The sequence below is a fragment of the Sceloporus undulatus genome, unplaced genomic scaffold (assembly GCF_019175285.1).
Source record: "Sceloporus undulatus isolate JIND9_A2432 ecotype Alabama unplaced genomic scaffold, SceUnd_v1.1 scaffold_24, whole genome shotgun sequence".
In the NCBI taxonomy this organism is placed as follows: Eukaryota; Metazoa; Chordata; class Lepidosauria; order Squamata; family Phrynosomatidae; genus Sceloporus; species Sceloporus undulatus.
In genome coordinates, this window is record NW_024802946.1 from 350,664 (window position 1) to 356,223 (window position 5,560).

Below are 5,560 nucleotides of genomic sequence, written 5' to 3' on the forward strand. Positions count from 1 at the left end.
TCTCAAACTTTGGTCTTCCAGGTGTTTTGGACTTCAGCAACCAGAAACCTCAGTCAGCTTGGCCAATGATCAGGTATTCTGGGAGCTGAAGTCCAAAACATCTGGAGGACCAAAGTTTGGGAACCACTGGAATAGCTAGCTGCATTTCCTCCAGAAGCTGCATTTGCACTGCAGAATTAATGCAATTTGACACCATTTTACCTGCCATGGCTCAGTGCTAAGGAATCCTGGGATTCATACTTTTGGGGGATATTTAGTCATTTCTGTCAGAGAGGACTGGTGTCACAACAAACTAACAAATCCCAGGATTCCATAGCAATGAACCATGGCAGTTAAAACAATGCCGAACTGTATTATTTCTGCAGTGCAGATGGAGCCAGAGACTTCTCATTGTCAGAGCTGTACATTGCAATACCAAACCACCAAAAGGGACAGGCACCTTCTACATATGAGTCTTTGCTCTGTATCAGCACTTCTGTCTCTGCTGTTTTTCTAGGGCTGTTCAATTTCCTGCACTAATTTCTGCTAACTCCAGCTACTGTTTTCCCAAATTTTCATGTTAAGAAACAGTTCTGTTGTATTTAGTGGAAGCAAAGCATGTCAGAAGAATCTTGTAATGATGATTCCTTCCTAACTTCACTTGTAAAAAGGATTTTTTAAATGGTTCCTATACATATAACAACAAGTCTTCATAAAAATCCAGTTCTATAATAAACAGAATAATCCCCTTCACTCCTTTTCACCTGCAGCCTCCAAGGCACCACATATTTCATAGACATCCATGGTTCCAGAGACATCAGCATCATAGTCTATAAATATGCGCTATGGAATATAAAGGAGAAATTTAGCATCTTGTGACATTATGCACATGGCAAACAGTCCAGAGGGTTGGCTAAAAGGCGTGAGATAGATCAAATCAATGAGTTCAGAGACCCATCCTACTTCTAAACCAATTAAGTAGCCTAAGGGAAGCTATTGCTTTGCCAAGGCGGATCTCTACAGGAGCTTAGGTACTATAAAGAAGCAAGCTTATGGCCTGAGGTTCAAAAACAGCATAGGCTTATGTGTTCTTACATGGACTCCAAAATAAGAGGAGGGCTTGAACTGTCTTCATGAACTGTCAAAATTGGATCACCAAGAATCCTATGTAGTTGAGCCTCTGCTGGAATTATCAATCAGAAGTCTACTAGATAGCAATAGCAAGTACATTTCTATACTGCTTATCAGTGCACTTAAGATCTCCCTAAGCGGTTTACAAAGTGTAAGCTAGTTGCCCCCAACAATCTGGGTACTCATTTTAGCGACCCTGGAAGGATGCAAGCCTGAGTCAAGCTTGAGCCCTTTCTCTGGTATTGAATTCACAACCTTATGGTTCGTGAGTAAGTGGCTGCAGTATAGGCATTGAACCACTGCGCCACCAGGGCTCCTGGTCAAGCATGAAAAGATATTAAGCCCGTTGTTGTTGTTGTTAGCTCTCCCAGGAATAATAAAGGCTTCCTGTCCTGCAATCTATCCTAGGCACTCTTATTTGAGAATAAGCTACACTTAACAAATGGAGGGCACTTCTAGGTGCATATTGTGCTTGTAAGAGTTTTCTTCTTTAAGGATGTTTCTGTGATAATGAATGGGGGAAGTAATATGTCCTCCTCCTGCAAGCAGACAAAATAAAGATCAACCTTCCTGCCAATGTTGGAATGTCTCACTTTAAAAACAGTTCCAGGGTCTCCGTTGCTTTATTTAAAATGTTTATGTTATATTTTGTCACTCAAAAAAGAAAAGCCTTCTCAAAACAGTTTGCATGCCAGAACAGAGACAAAAATAAAAAATTAGGCAGCAACACCAACTGTGTATGCAATTGGGTGGCCCCTTAACTCCTAGTCCCACAGAGTGTGTAGGAGCAAGAGGCCACCTCTCCTTTCAGCATCTGGCTTGTACTCACCGCCCATTCATTGATCTTAGCAACACACTGCATAAAAGCATCTTGTGTCAGCCTGCCTGTTCCACTCTCCTGTTGTTCATTAAGGAAAAGCAGGTGATAATATTGGTTGCTGTTAAGAACGGCGCCAGTATACACTGGAGTATAGTCTGCTAATGTGAAAAGGTTTGCCACTTTTATGGGCCACCTTTGTGCCTTTTAAGGCCATGAGCTGCCTAACTCCCACTCTGATTCCCTGGCTAAGTAGGAGCCTTGGAGGTCAGGTTTAGAAAGCTTCACTGCTGGAAAGGACAGAGCTTTTGTCCTTTTTTAGAAGGACCAATAGAACAGGACAGGGTTGCCCTCCAGATGTTGGACTGCAATTCCCAGCATTCTTCCCTACTGGTTATGGCTGACTGGATATGCAGTATCTCTTCCACCCTTCAATAAAGGCTAGTCCAGCTGTCTAAGCCCACCTCCACAGAATGAGTAGCTGTTCAGCTATTAGTACTACTGTCTGTCTTGCCATCTACTCTTCTGTTGCTTCTGGCTTGACAACTGAACAGTCAACAGGCCTTCCTCTGGGAAGTGGGTCTGTCCCTGGATCTCCCAGTTGTCAATACAAACTTCATTGCTCACACAGAAGTATCTTTGCATCTTGCAGCCTTTTTTTTCACTTAAAAAGACACAGTCTTTTGTTTCCAGAGGTGAAGTTTCCATGTGATTAATCCCCACTTCCCATTAACCCATTGTTCCAGCTGCTGTTCTGCAAAAGGATACATCAAAATGCTGAATTATTTTCAGGCAGTCCTCCAGAGAAAAGGCATCTTTCTGCAGTTCCTGGCCTAGAGAAAAAAGTCGTGAAAACGCGAGGTCATTATTACTGCAGCAGGTCTACTGGACAGGATCTGAAGAGATTAAATCCGCATAAAAGGATCCTAGACCCCACCATCCCTGCCTCATCTCCATGAAATGGGTCCAGTAGTTCAGACAGTGATCTCAGAATAAGATTGGTTGCCCTGAGATTCTTCTAGCAGGGCTCTTGTGTCTTTGCAAGTCCAGAGGTGGAAGAAATATTTTTTCTTCTTCGTGGTCTCTGCGAATCATACAAATGGGTTGTACTGCGCCTGCGCAGTGCCTTCGGAAACTTCTGGAATCACTAGGCAAAGTACTCTTTGCAACATGTTGAAACTTTTTGGCGGTAGCTCCGCCCATCCCTTATAAAGCCCCTGCCTTCCCGCTCTTTCCCCAGTTCCTTTTTTCCGCCGCGTTAGCTGCTTAGGGAACTTCACTGTTGGAAATCTCAGTTTGGAATCACGTTGTTGACCTCGGACCGTTATTTGACCACTCTTTGACTTGACCGTTATTGACCATTTGGCTTGGACTTTGGACTGTGTTTTCGCTCGCTCCTTCTGATTTGGCAATCTTCCCGGACTGGCATTGACCTCGGACTGTCTGACTACGAGTTGTGAGTGGACCATGCCATCAGTCCCCTTTAAGAAATGTTCTGTTTGCGGGGGTAAGATTCCCGGTCAAGACCCCCACTCGGCTTGCCTTTTTTGTTTGGGCGAGACGCATGTTCCTGCATCCTGTTCCCTGTGCAAATCCTTAACCCCTCAAGCCAGGAAAAATAGGGAGACTAGATTGAAGGCCGCTATTTATACGAAGGTTTTCACCGCGGGCGCTATGTCTTCCCTACCGGCTCCCTCCACGGCCGCAAACCCGTTACCGACTTTGCCTGAGACTCCGGCCCAACTTGCTCCCGCCGAGCCTGATAGAGCTGGAGATGTTGCTCCCACCTCATCATCCGCTCGCTCCTCGAGCTTCCCTGGATGCCCCGGTCACCGAGGCCCCGCTGGAAGGCGCACCTCGATCCTCCAAGAAGGATAAACAGGAGAAGCGCAAAAAGAGCTCGAAGGAGGGCCGCGCTTCAGACAAGGATTCGAGCTCCCACAAGGGTCCTGCCTCGAAATCCTCTGTCCCTCAGGCCTCTACCGCCAAGGTCTTAAAGTCTCCGGACCCGGCCAAGGCCCAGGCCACCGTGCCACTGGCGCCTTCGGCTTCAAAGAAGTCCCGTGCGAGGTCCCCGGACGGAGGACACTCGGCCGCCAAGCGCCACCGTTCTGACAAACGGGATACAGACGGGTCCAGGCATAAGGAGACCCCCCGAGAGCCATTGGATGCCGATCGGAGGCCTTCAGATCCTCGCTCCACGGCTAGAACCCTCCGGACCCCCGAGACCGTCGACACCCGTCCTGGGCGCTGAAGCACTTCCCCATCCGGATCTCGGCCCCTCTCGACGTTCCGTCATGCTCCGGAGGACATTATTGTGGACCTTTCCGAGCCGGCGTCACCTGCCAGCCCGAGGGAGGACAGGCGATCCCCCACCCCGATGCCCGCGTCGATGGTCCACCATGCCTTGGTGCATCGTGCCGCTTCGCCATCTCCTCCGCGCCCCTCCGAGGCCGACTATTTCTACGATGAGGTGACGGACACCTACTACATGGCTGTTCCTCGCGACTCCATCAAGTCCCACTTCAGGCCACCTACTGAGAGACCTAGACCACGTGCATCCTCTAGGCCCTCCCGCGCGCCCAGCCGCGCTTCGGCAGCCACCGATCTGGAGGTCGTTGATCTGGAGTCAAGACAGGAGACATCCTCTCAGGCTCGCTACCATCCTGGAGACGACTCGGATGCCTCTTCTGAAGACAACTATCGGCCGTCCAATCAGGAGTTCGCCCAACCGGGTGCAGTGTCCACCTCGGACGACGTACGCACATTTGCCGAGCATGTGATTAAGATGGGGAACGCTCTTGATATTCAATTCGCTCAGGCAGAAGATGAGGCCTCTGATCCAATCGAAAGGAGGATTCATGGCAAGCTCCCCACTCCACCTGCCATTCCTCTGCTCCCCTCTTTGGAAAAGCTAGCCAGACGTTCGTGGGCAGCCCCAGCATCGACAGCTGCTAGTAACAGGAAGATCGAATCCCTGTACAGAGTGGCTCCGCATCCGACATGGCTGCTTGAACATCCACGCCAGAACTCGGCCATCGTGGAGGGTTCCCAACGCGCCTCCACTCCTAAAGCTTCCTTGATGCCGTCAGACAGAGAGGCTAAGAAGATCGATGCCCTCGCTAAGAAGGCCTACTTTTCTTCGGCCCTGGGGATGAGAGTAGCCAATTACAACGCGTGTATGGGCGCATACATACAATGGCTCATGGAGAAGATCTCCCCTCTCATTCCTGACCTTCCCGACGACTCCCAAGGCATTCTCTCCGAGGTTCGGGACGAGGCTCATTCAATTGGCAGCTGGATCATCACATCGGCAAGACATTCTACTGACTGTGCCGCGAAATCCATGTCAGCAGCCATCGCCTTGCGGAGACATGCATGGTTGAGGTCCTCCGACTTGAACCAGAATGCCCGCTCCACAATCGAGGACATGTCCTTCGATGAAGATGGCCTTTTCCACCGCGAAACAGACGAGAAGTTGAATTTCAAGTATAGGATGAGGACCGCGGCCAAGAAACACGGTATGTCGTCCTCTCCTCAGGCTTCTTCCCGTAAGCGCTTTACAGGCATCCGCCAGTGGTATGGCCAGGGCCAGAGGCCCTACCAGCAAGACCGCCCGTTCCAGCGTCAGGA

At 49.3% G+C, this 5,560-nt stretch overlaps 1 long non-coding RNA gene across 1 annotated transcript in view; it reads right to left on the bottom strand.

The window, feature by feature from the left end:
• LOC121917574 overlaps positions 1–2,761 on the bottom strand; it is a 3,409-nt gene extending 648 nt beyond the window's left edge. The window contains exons 1-3 of the long non-coding RNA XR_006101062.1: positions 2,696–2,761; positions 1,940–2,008; positions 744–822 (exon numbers count right to left, since the gene is read on the bottom strand). This is a non-coding gene — a long non-coding RNA (uncharacterized LOC121917574). The remainder of the gene's footprint in view (positions 1–743; positions 823–1,939; positions 2,009–2,695) is intronic.
• Between the last annotated feature and the right edge of the window lie 2,799 nt (positions 2,762–5,560).